This window comes from Mixophyes fleayi, chromosome 9 (assembly GCF_038048845.1).
Source record: "Mixophyes fleayi isolate aMixFle1 chromosome 9, aMixFle1.hap1, whole genome shotgun sequence".
NCBI lineage: Eukaryota > Metazoa > Chordata > Amphibia > Anura > Limnodynastidae > Mixophyes > Mixophyes fleayi.
The window spans coordinates 90,992,557-91,006,083 of record NC_134410.1 but is presented as its reverse complement, the minus strand read 5'-3'; the positions used below and the strand labels follow the sequence as shown (position 1 = coordinate 91,006,083).

General features: G+C 40.9%; 1 protein-coding gene across 3 annotated transcripts in view; it reads right to left on the bottom strand.

Annotated features, from left to right (window-relative positions):
* Window positions 1-13,527, bottom strand: part of DRP2 (dystrophin related protein 2) — a 280,136-nt gene that overhangs the window by 244,382 nt on the left and 22,227 nt on the right. The gene's annotated exons all lie outside the window — the stretch shown is intronic.

Sequence of the window (13,527 nt, the reverse complement as noted above, 5' to 3'; positions counted from 1 at the left end):
TGGGCCAATCCATCTATCCCAGGTGATTGATTATATCCAGCTGAGATGCTTGCTAAAAATGGCCAAAAGGGGGCAAGAAGCCTTGTAGGGGAATAAACAACCCCCTTATGATTATTACTACAATTAAAACTAGTATATCTGGGCACTAATATCAAAGAAAAATAATAAATGTGCTTGAAAGTAACATTTCAATATGATTTCAATAACTATCTGAAGAAATTGCTATAAACAAACATTGTATGTATATTTAATTATTAAAAATGTTCTAAAAAAGGAAAGTGTCAAAATTTGTTGTTTATTCTCGGTCATTAAATGTAATGTCAGACATGTCAGTCTGACCGATTTCATCCAGGAGATATTTAAAGGTAAAGAAAGATAAGCGCATGGAATGCAATGACGCAACAAGTGGAGTTCATTTATTGCCAGTTTCCAGGTGCTGGTTTTGTACTTTTTAATAGCAGTTTAACTATTGATTGGCCATGAGTGGTGATGATATCAATAGGTCTAGATCAGCCACCATAAGTAGTAGCACAGGAATCACTACCTTAATCTGTGACTGTGAGTAATCACTCTGAGGGGCCTATTTATCTGTCAAATTTTCCATTAAAATCCCCCGAAAACAGCAGTTATCGAGGGATAGCCGCATATTTAATGATCGTGTACATTTATTATTAGAACACTGTCCCTATCTCTTTGAAAGCAAAAGCAGCACCCATAGGTTTCTATTTTGCGTGATTTAACAAGTTTAGAAAACCAAGATTTTCTGAACTTGTGCCTGATTGCTAATGCCATCTGAAGCACTTTTAATAAATGCTTACGTTCTTTCATTCCTTAACATTGCGATAAGGAATGAAAATGATCTTGGCAAAATAGTGGTAGATAATAAATATCCCCTGTGGGAGGAAGTGTCATCCAGCGTAAATAATATTAAAATTCTGGATGTGACAAAACGTATATGAATGTATTATTTCTGTATTAATAACTTTTGGTAGGTAGACTCACTTGGAATTCAGTTGTAGAAGTCAAACAAACTATGCAGAATCCTCCTGATATCATACCAGCGACCATTCTGACACACTGTGGGGATGAGTTGGCTACGGATTTTCAATCGTGAAAATTCTGACACTGAAAAGACCTACAAAAAAAAAGCGAATGTAGGAAAAAACGATTTCAATATAAATAGACTTACCTGAAAACCGACGCTTCACATCTCCGATGGCCCCAGCATGCTGACCGCAACTGATTCTGAATGAAGAGGTGTCCGGCACTACACTTTGACGTGGAATAATGTTAATTTAAAGTGGCATTGTCGGGTTAAGTGTTTAAACACTTAACCCGCGGGATCGCGACATTGCCGCTTTAAATTAACATTATTCCACATCGCGTTGACGTCAAAGTGTAGTGCCGGACACCTCTTCATTCAGAATCAGTTGCGGCCAGCATGCTGGGGCTATCGGAGATGTGAAGCGTCGGTTTTCAGGTAAGTCTATTTATATTGAAATCATTTTTTCCTACATTCGCTTTATATTTGTAGGTGTCCTAGGTGTTGGAATTGTGGTAAATGTTTTAACGATTATCACCGGTGGGGAAGGTAGGGATATTCACCTCATTATACAAAGGTAAATGATGGATGTCGGGAGAAAGAGTAAATTTTACATACAAATGACTGGTTGTCTCATTGTTAGTCTGACAAGCTCAATAGAACCAACAAAAATGAAAATTATAATCTGTAATTTTATATCTTTAAAGGTCTAAATGCTGAACTTGAATTATTTCGCGTTTTGAACAACAATATTAGGTGTGGGAAGGTAACACAAGCACAGCTGTTTAGGTTTATTTGTTTAATACACATTTGAGTAGATCTTAATTTAAGGTTTATCTTCCTTTTGTTTATCTCCACGATCACTGAACTTAAACATGAAAATGAAATTGAAAGTTTAATCTAAATATCTGTGTTTGAACTAATATATAAAGCGCTACGGAATTTGCTGGCGCTATATAAATAAATTTTTGATGATGATATATATTTGATATATTGCATCCCAATATACTTTAATGTAGAACTGCATAGTTTTATTCTATATCATTAGACTCCATTAATATTATAAACATATAACGTTTATAATATTATCTTCAAGAATTAGTGACAGACAAAAATAAATAATTTCAACTTAAAGCAGCAATTTTTAACATAAATCACTGTGTCGGGCTATAAGAAACAGTTTGTTAATAACCTTTTCTTATTGGATTGCTTCTTCAGCCTGCTATTAATGATTGACAAATATTCAGATTTTCCGCAGCGTTACGTGACAGTCACATCACATGGCATATGATGTAGTAAGCAGAGAGACTTAGGATCACCCCTCTGGGCTCTGTTTTTACTGTGACATTTTCTCTCGCCTCTCATTTCTGTAAATTGCATGGCATGCAATTACATCTCACAAGAGTGATCAATGATCTAATTACTGCAAAATCTAAGAGTAATTTCTCCATACTCATTCTCCTGGACCTCTCTGCTGCTTTTGATACTGCTGATCACTCTTTTCTCCTACACACCCTTCACTCCATTGGCCTTTGTGACACAGTTCTTTCCTGGTTCACTTCCTAACTATCAAATCGCTCCTTTAGTGTTTCTACCTCTGGCACATCCTCCCCTCCACTCCACTCCACTCCCCTGATCTGTTGAGGTCCCACAAGGCTCTGTTCTTGGCCCTTTAATGTTTTCATTGTATCTCTTGGGGCACTAATTCGCTCATTCGGCCTCCAATACCACCTCTACGCTGATAACACACAAATTTATATCTCTCCCCTGACCTGTCCCTCTGTACTAACTTTCTTTCTGCTATCTCCACATGGAGGTCCCAAAGCTACCTAAAGCTCAACATCTCCAAAACAGAGCTTATTAACTTCTCTCCTGCCAGAGTCACCACCTGCCCTCAAATCTCCCTCACTGTCAATAACACCACAATTTCCTCAGTCTCCCAAGCCTGCTGCCTTGGTGTCACACTTGACTCTGCCCTTTACTTTATTCCTCACATCCAGACTCTCTCTTAGTCCTGTTGACTTCACCTTAAAAACATTGCCAGAATACACCCTTTTCTTACACAACATGCCACCAAAACTCTTATCCATTCTTTCATCATTTCCCATCTTACTATTGCAACCTCCTGCTATTTGGCATTCCTGACACCCATATATCCACACTTCAATCCATCCTAAATGCTGCTGCAAGACTCACTCCACATCTGCTGCACCGCTTTGCAAATCCCTACACTGACTCCCTGTGTCCTCCAGAATCAAATTCAAATTACTCACCCTTACCTACAAAGCCCTCAAATAACAACACCCCTGTATACATCTCAAATCTCATATCAAAATACTCTCCCTCCCGCCCTCTTAGATCTACCTCTGACTTGCGCCTTGTCTCGTCTCTGGTAACCATCTCTCACTCCTGCCTACAAGACTTCTCCCGTGCTGTTCTCTACTTATGAAATTCCCTATCACACTCAATCAGACTTTCCCACAGCGTTCAAATCTTAAGATGCTCTTTGAAAACTGATCTCTTTTTTAGAGGTAACCTTCTCCTCAATAACACTATTCACACTAATGCACCCTCACAACTATCCCAATCACCACTCTGAAACACATTTACTCCTCTTGTTTTAGCTGTGCCCTCTTCCACTTAGACTGTTAGCTCTCTAATGAGCAGGATCCTTCATACCCTTTGTATTCATGTCTGCATTTATTTTGTCTACCTTTTATATCCCTGTTTTATGTATGTACTGTTTATCCTACTGTAGAGCGCTGAGGAGCACTGTGGCGCCTTACAAACTACGATAATAAAAATAATAATGGCATGCTGAGAGCTGTGAGTATGTGCCCATGTAGCAGATTGACTGGCTTTGTTAAATGTATTTAACTTGCCATTAAATGAAGAAAAACAACTTTGTATGTGGCTTTAAAACAATTGAAATGGTAACTTCAGTATATACATTTTAAATATCTCCAGCATAACCCCTTCTACCTGGTAAAAAATGTTGTACTCCTGACCTCCCCACTTAATTTATTATTAGTTGATATTATTATATGTTGAATTCATTAATTGATGTTAAATGAAATACCTTTCTCACACAGGTAATTGCAATAGTAAATAAGTGAAAAGCTCAGGTGCAGAACATTCTGTATTGAATGCAATGTGTCTGTTTGAGTTAGCAGTCTATTAATGAAAGAGTGAAGAGCACTAGAATAATAGGGTTTGCTATCAAATTGCTTTTGGAGGTGATGGCTTCCCCATGCTTTTGCAAGGGGAAGCCGGTTTAACAAGTATCGCAGCAATATGAAGTAATTGTGTCTAAAATATTTATTTATGAATTGCAATAAATAAAAAAGGGTCTTTAACAACTATGGAGATTGGCCCAGTGATACAGTAAGTTAACATTTACCCCTGCAGTCCAGTATTGCCTGGGTGGCTGAGTAACACTTATCTGCCTTGGAGATAAATTTGTGATGAATGCAGACTATAAGTTTCATAAATTCATACTTATCACCCTCAGGGAGGTGAAAATAATACTTAGGCCCCTCCTTTTAATCAGGTTGTAGCCTTCTGAAAAAAACTTTAGCTAAATTCACCATAATCAAACAGAATAAAAATAGTATTACATTTTCTTTTTCACATTTTAAAGTACTAATATTTTCCATAAGATTTCACACTGTCATTTTATCATTTATAGGATAATTCAGAGTTAACTACTCTCAATGAATTTAAACATTGGCTGGCTGTTACTGACTTTCAGTTTTGGCTATACTATAATTAGAATCTACATTTTGAGGCCAGTTTAGTTATTGATGCTTTTTAGCTGCTGTTCATAAGTACAAAACTAACACATGGAAACTGGTGAAAGTGTTTTTATAATACATTGAATGGTATTGTATTTTTATATTTCCTTTTGATTAATCTGTATATAAGAAGAAATGGGAGAAATATACTCGCCGTCAATTTTCTTTCCTTAAAGTACTCCATGTCAGCCCTAACAATGGGTTAACGCTCTACTCAGCTCAGCGTAGACAGGAAAAGTTAAATACACCTGGAGGATATATAAGCCCTCCAGTAATAAAAAGTGTCTAGTAACTTCCCAACCTGTTCTACGAAAATATAAAATATAGAACAAGGGTGGGAATTCTCACATTTCCTTTTCCTACTCTCTGACAGCCCATATAATGGAATGTAACAAAGTAATATAAATAGACAGCAACACTAACACTGATGAAATGCATAAATTAACTTTTTATTGAACAACTTGTGATGAGATATCTAAAAGATAATGACTAGTAAAAGTGTGCAGAGATGACCATCCAGCTGTTTGCAGATGTTGTTCACTGAGGTCTGAGCCTTGCGTGCCCAGGAGGTAACCACAGCCCTGGTCAAAAGTGCCTTTAAAACTTAAGGAACCTCACACCTGTTCCCATTATAAGCCTGTGTAATATTTATCCACTTTGCTAAAGTAGGTTTTAATGGAATACATCCTTTGCGGGGTCTTCCAGGAAGAACGAAAAGTTGCTGTCTTTGTGAAACTGGTTGTTCTGGAAAGATATGTAGCTATTGCTCTGACCAATCTACAGTATGTAACGGTTCTTCTTTCTCATTAGTTGGATGTGAATAGAGAGACAGTAGTATTATCTTTTGATTAATATGAAAAGAAGAAACATAAATAAGCAGGATTAGTCCTTAACACTATTTTATTTTCATAGATGTTTAATAAAGGCTTTTTACAACACAAGATATGTAGAATTCCTACTCTATGAGCAGATATGATTGCTACTAGCTGCAATGCTTTGAGGGCAAGCCATTCCAGATGAATATCTTACAGAGGTTCAAATGGATAGAAATTAAGGCATTCAAAATAATACGGAGATCCCAAGGTGCCACAAAAGGTTTGATCCTAGGCCATAACCTTTTAACTGTTTGAAAAAATGTGAAAAACAAAAAAGGTATTAAGATACTAGCTTGGTATCAAGAAAAAAACTGAGTGCAGATATTACGGAACTTCCAGTGTAGATAATAATTGGTATACCGGCAGACAGGGGATTCTCTATTTTCTTTTTAGACCACAGAATGAATCTTTTCCAGATTCTAATTCTGAAGTTCCATGGTATGGATAGGATATCTATCCCGAGTGCCTTGTTGTCCCTGTGACAGAAATAAAACTAGAAAACATTGGCATTCTGGAAGGTTGCCATGAGATCTATACCGGTGGAACCAAATTTCTGAATGAGCAATACACAGTGCAATTCTTTGTGTAAGGCCTATTCTCCTGGGTAGATCTGACACCTGCTGAGATAATTTGCTATAACATTGTCTTTGCCTGCTACTTAAAGAACCAAAAGAGATTTAAGATTGCTTTCTGCCCTTGACATCAGAGCTGTCACCTCTGACATTATTGTCTTGTTTTTTGTGTCTCCTTGCTTATTTGCAAAAGCAACTATTTGTCAGGCACCATCCCTGCTTACCTTCCACTCCTTCTCCCTCTGTCGGCACTGCATGCCTTTGCCTAGCAGCGGGATGTGACTTCTGACTGCTCCTGCTGTCAACCTGCACATGCGCGCCCATAGCTAGGCAAGGGGACATGATTTTTTAGGTTTTCTATCAGCAGTTAGTCATCTTATTACATCAATGACCACCTGAGTTCATTGGACTGCCTATATAAGACTATAAGACTTGCGACAGTATACTCTGACCACAAATATGGACGGTCCTGGAGAACCGTCTGCTTGTGAGTTACTTCAACACTTGGTGATTCAGGTGGATCAACAAGATTCAAATCATTGACAGCTTCTGCAATTCCTTCAAGGATTAGCTACTCATCTGGATATGATTCAGGGCACCTTGACTCCACCAGTACAAGCTTCTTCTGCCTTTGTACCAACTGTAAAGGTTCCTACTTCCTACAGTTTGTGCATTCCTACAAATATGATGGTGATCCCAAGAGATGCCAAGGATTCCTCAATCAATGCGCAATTCAATTAGAACTTTTCCACGAAAATGTTTTGTCTGAAAGAGCGAAGGTAGCCTATATGATTTCCTTGATAATTGGCCAAACTCTCGCTTGGGCATCTCACCTAAGGAAACGCAATGATGCTATTTTACAGAGTTTGGCTACTTTTATAGAGACATTCAGGAGAACCTATAATGAGCCCGTAGAGTCTTCCCAGCCACCTCCAGTTTGCTGAAACTCCGACAAGGTTCCATGATGGTGGGACAATACACCATGCAATTCCGTACACTCGCTTCTGAGGTGAGATGGAATAACGAGGCCTTAGTGGTGGGCTTCTGGCAAGGTTTAACTGTCCAGATTAAGGAAGAATAGGCTTCCAGGACTTTTCATCAGATCTCGATGAGATAATGTACCTCTGCATCAAAATAGACATTCGCTTTAGGGAACGGACCCAGGAGAAGGAACACTCGTTTCATCCAGTTGTACGATTGGCAAACAGACTCTAGAACCTCTCCGTAAGTCCTGAGAAACCCATGCAAGTGGGTCATTCTCATTTATCCCAGGAGGAGCATGAGAAGAAACTTATAAACAATTTGTGCCTCTTTTGCACTGAATCTGGCCAGATTTTAGTGAACTGCTCAAAGAGACCAGAAACGCCAGATCCTAACTGGTACTAGGGAGGCCGACTTAGAATTTAAGAATCCATCTCCCTGAATCAGAAATAAAACTTTCATACCAGTCATTGTCCACTCCTGGAGGGGCCCTGTTTTGCTTCCTGCATTTGTTGACTTCGGAACTGCTGGGAATTTTAAATCCGCTTCCTTGACCAAGGGCATTTTACTCTGCATTAAACCCTTAGAACATCCTTTGTCTTTGACTGCCGTGGATGATAAACAAATTTTCAATGATTCTGTAACTGAATGTACCCTTCCCATACATATCCAAGTAGGATCACCTCACTCGGAGTGGATTCGTTTTCTTTTCCTTACACAAGCCATTAACCCCATAATTCTAGGTCTATCTTGGCTTCAGACTCATTCTTCTCAGTTTGACTGGACGCTGGCGCAAGTTATTTCTTGTTTTCCTTTTTGTTCTGGCCACTGTCTGAAATCTGTTATTCTGGGACCTTCCAGATCGATCTGCCACACTCTCTCCTCCAGGTCAACTCTGCCAACTGCCTATGCTTCTTTCCACTATATTTTCTGTAAGATTGAAGCAGAATAATTACCCGTCCTTGGGATGGTCCCATAGATCTTATTCCCGGGAAATCCATTCCCTCTGGGCTGGTCTACCTGCTGTCATTACCAGAATCCTAAGCCATGTTCCTGTATATTTCTGAGAATCTCAAATGGTGTTTACATTAGCAAGTCCCCTTCCATGGCAAGAACAGATTTAGTCTTTGTTAAGAAGAAAGACAGATCACTTAGTCTTTGAATAGACTATCGACAGCTTAATGCTATAACTGTAAAAATCACTATTCTTTGCCTCTCCTCCCCAAACTTTTTGACCGCATCCTTGGGGCCAAGATATTTACTAAACTTCATTTGTGAGCTGCTTACAATCTTATTAGAGCAGAAGACTGTCTTCAATACATGAGATTGTAGAGATGTGCCCAGGATCTCCGATTCCGGTGCCCGTGAAAAGGGCGAAGATGGAAGCTGTGGCTGTGTCCCTGGAGTGACAGAAGATGGCTCTGGCTGCGGTGCCCATCAAGAGGGCGAAGAAAGAAGAGGAGAAGTACTCACCGTTCCAGCGTTGGTGAGTATTCCTTCCTTTCCGCAGGTCTGGGCAGTGGAGGAAGGATGAGCCAATCAGGGTTCACCTCCGGCCGTTTGAAAGATTGGCACCGCGGCAGCACCCAGTGATGACATCACTCCAGCCAGTATATAAACCGCCGGCCGGCACCATCTTGCCAGAAGTGCGGCGACGGAGTGAAGAGAGGACGTCGAGGGACGTCCGGAGCGGCGGAAGAGAAAGAAGACGCTGGAAGTGGCAGGGTGCCCCTGTCAGGGCAAGGAGCTACCCTGCCACTGATAATCACCGACGGAGACGCCGGCGGGAAGCCCTTGTAAGGGCTGAGAGCACCCCCGCCCAGAGAGCTGTGGTAGACAGCGCGCTGAAGAGGAGAAGAGGTGCCGCCGGCAGGAGGGTCTGGATGACCCGGCGGAAGAAGGCTGCGAGGCAAGCTGAGTATACTGCGCAGAGCAGGGAAGTATACTCAGTATAAAGTCTGGCACTAGGCCCGTGGCCATGATCGGGCGCTAGGCCCGTGGGCACCAGTTAGGGGCATAAGGCCCAGGGGTAAAAGGACACAAGGTCCTATTAGGAAGTTAGTGGGCTTTAAGCCCATAGTGTATAAAGGGCATAAGACCCTAGTTAGTTAGTTAGGGGGCTATAAGCCCATAGTGTATAAAGGGCATAAGGCCCTTGTAGTTAGTTAGAGACCTAGAGGCCATAGTGAGGAAGGCCACAAGGCCTAATTAGGCAGGGGCTAGTGCCCCTAGGTGACAGGGCACAAGGCCCTAGTTAGGGGCTGAAAGCCCATAAGTAGAAGGGCACAAGGCCCTAGTGAGTGTGCTCAGAGCCCAAGGTAGAGAGGCGGCTAAGGCCCAAAGGCAGAGTACAAAGCTCTGGAGTCAGCTGGGCAGAGAGGCCCATGGTGTAGGGTATAAGGCCCTGGTTGTGTGCAGTGGTGTGAGAGCCCTGTGAGAGTAGGACGTGGTCCTGTGTGTGAGGTGAGTACACTAAGAGGAGTAAGGTAACATTAGAGCAGAAGGCTCCTGTTGGTGCTGTAGTAACCGGCTGGTTAGCTAGCAGCTGTGTACTCATGTGATTAGCTTGCCATATATTGTAACAGTGTATTATTCTGTCTGTGTGGCGAATATTGCTTTGTATACTGTATTTTGGTGTGCTGCATATTTCTTTCCAGGTGCAAGACGTCAGGCCCCCATTAAAGGTAGGCTCTTGTACTTGTGGTTTTCCTGAATTAACCTGTACTGTAGGGACAAGTGTAGTTTCAAGCTTACACATAGCCAGGGAAAGAACACACGTAGTTTTCCCGTCCCGTAAGTCCCTGGGGTTGAGCTGGTTTTCAGAGGGGGTGATTGAGTATCTCACTGGCAGTGCGGCACAGCTCAATTGCGTTCCAGGGGTGGCCCGTGGTTCTGGTTGAATGTCCCAGTCCTAAGTTCCGTGCAGTTCTCTGGCAGTTTCAGGGGTGGGATCGTGTTCAGACCTGGGTGGAGGCAGTCGGGCAGTGACGATCGTCTGTTCCGTTCGGCATTCGACTCTCAGGTTGGTGTGCTGTTCCAGTGAGCCTATTTTGGGCCTTGTGCAGCCAGTCCTTAGGATTCCGTTGGTGATCCCATAGCAAGAAGACAGTCTTCTTGGTACGACCTGGGTGAGGGGGTTAGGAACCGCCCTCCGGAATAGACCATGAACACTGACTGGTGTTCCCCGTAGAGTACAGTTAGTAGGTCATGATAGTACACCACACTCAGTTAGTGTTATAGTTGTTTATTCTAGTTGTGTTGCCGGTCATTAGAGAGTTGTTAGGGTCGGGTCGCCTGTTGTAGTAAGTTTAGTGTTGTGGGTGTACATCTTAGCCTCACTGATTGCGCAGAGGGAGGCTGTGTGTTATCTGCCGCCCACAGGTGTCGGGGAGGAGCAGGAGAACAAGACCGGAAGTGGGAGTGTCCCGGTGTGTATAAAGCTCGATTCCCCCTTTCGTTTAGGCCCTCACTGAGAGGTGTGCGGGGTACTTGAGGCGGGACTGTTCCTGGCCTCAAGTGCTCGTAGTCCCTTGCGCCTTGGCAAGAGAAAAAGCGAGGTGCGGCAAGCGAGCTTGACTAGAGTGTCTTCGTTCATTGCCGTGGTCTCGGACAGTCCTTTCCTGGTAGGCACAGCTATAATTCCTGTTCCTTCCTTAGGGGGAAGTAGTTGGAGGTAACAGAGGGTTGGTTGCTGATCTGCTGGGATTGGACAGCGGCTGGGACACATCGGAAGCGGACAGGAGGTGACCATCGTTTGTAAGGTAAGTTTATCTGTGTGCGTCTGTCCTGTTCCCCACAAGATGGTTATTACAAATACCTAGCGATGCCATTTGAACTCAGCAATGTCCCGGTAGTCTTCCAGGGATTTGTGAAAGATTTTCTGAGACCTCTTGTACTACTCAGTACTCATCTATCTGGCCGACATGCAATATGTTGTGAGCCATAATTATGTATCTCTATTTTAAAATGTGCTTGTATTTTGCTGTGGCATACTTTTTCACAAGCTTTATTGCATGTCATTTTTGCCTTGGCTCGGCTGCGGATATTTTCTATTTGTTTGGATTAAGTTTATTTTGATAAGCTGCTTGTCTCTGTTGGAGCTACACACAAATGTCAAAATTCAATTTAGGGATATTCCCCAACATGGGCCAGTAATTGAACTCATGACCCCAGTGTTGGCAGGTGGAATGGCTAACCACTAAGGCAACATGCAGATGGAAAAATTATATTATATAGACTACAATGACAAGCGCAATAATACACCATGACTACACATGATATATGTGCTAGATATCACATATGGAACACATGTGATATGATTGTTTTATGTGCGCAAAACAAACATATAACACAACACAGGCAAAAGTGGCAACCTAAAGTGTTAATGAGCATAATTAAATGAACAATTGCAAACACCTTCTTAATCACCACCATGTTTTTTTAATTTAAAATAAGAATGTTTATGCAAATGCATCTCAGAATAAACCGCAACCAGAAATGAATGCACACATTATAGTTATCAGTATAAAATTAACCAAGAGATACCCATAAACAGCGTTGCATAGACCCAGCAGCAGATCTCGTCATCTGATACCACAGTGGGCCATACACTTGTCTCTCTACAATCCACTATAAAAGTCTGGTTCGTGCACACTTGAAGTTGGTTAGGAGTCTATAGTGGAGTTTACAGGTGTGGATTTGTATAGTCATCTTTATTTGTATTGAGAGGTATATTTCATCGTTATTTGTATTGAGAGGTATATTTTATTTTACTCTTTTATAATTTAAAAGTTTGTATTTTTAAGATATTTTATGCTCTATAATAACAGTGCATCTCTATTTTCATATTTAATATCCATTTTAATGTGTGTATAGTTTGTTTTTGTTTGGGTTTTTTTTTTTTTTTGGGGGGGGGGGTGTAGTGAAGCTTTTCAATCTAATATCTATTAAGATGATTCTTATGCCTTTTGGCTCTTTACCATGTTTATCAAACATATCCCCAGCCCTCCTGAAATTGTGGAAGCAGGCCACTTCAGGTTCCAGACTGATTTGCAAGGTAAAATCTTTTTTTAAATATGGCTTATATCACACTTTTTAAATTCTCTAAGATCCTAAAAATACAATTGTTGTTTGGTGATGAAAGTAAAGGCATGTTTAATTTTTCAAAATATAAACATATACAAATGCATGCATCAGACAGTTTTGACTGAAAAAAAGTTTACCTTGGAAATCTGCAAATAGCACTTATAAAAATAATGTTGAAGCTTGACTGTTAGAGCTTAGCTGAAAAAAAACCTAAAGGCTTTCATTGATGAACTATCAGGCCTTAGCTGGGAGATGTCTGCCTCTCCTGGAAAATATTAAGCAATCAACCATAGTCTGTGTTAATCATACATCAGACTCACTATGTGAATGTTCATCATTTTATAATATATGAAGAGATTCAGCCACAATTTAATTAGCACACTGATTGGAAAACAAAAATCCTCCCCCTACCTGGGACTATGGGTTGTTACTTGATAATCAGGTTTTCAGCAGTTGGCAAGTAATTACCATATGAAAGACTGTAGCCAGGTTCTAAACTCCGCTCACAAGAAAGGTTTTTACTGTACACAGAGCCTTCTCTTCATGCTTGGTGCTCGGACTGAGGGGACATGCTACCTGCTGCTCCTAGGTGAGCAGGCCTTAGGCCCTAACTAGTATGGAGTTTGATTGAAGTAGTGAAGGGTGAGTGAGTATGGATATATAAATGATATGAGAATGAATGATTATTTGTTGTAAGTGATATGAAAGTTTGAATGCAGATGGTAAATGTGACAGGAAAGATTTTGGTTTGGTATGGACAGTGTTACATAAATGCATGCCTTGTTTGGGATAGATTGTTGATATAAATGAAGACGTTCCATGTGTTTAAAAATGGCCGCTGGACTGTGAGTGAGGTGTGCATGCTGGTCTGTATGGATTCTCCCCTCCCCCTTCACTACACAGTGCATACACACACACATACACACACCTTTAGACAATAGTTAGTCAAAACACACACACAATTACATATATAAGTATATTACAGGCAATAAGTGATGTATGGCACAAAATCTATATTTTGTGTACAATATTGTTGCGCTGTTTATTGTTCTATAATATAATACAACACATAGATAGAATATAAGAATGATATTTCTTGAGTTAATTTAGAAATACCTTTTGCGAGGAGTTGGTTGACGGTAATAGTCATATATATAATGGTATTAAATGGTCATACA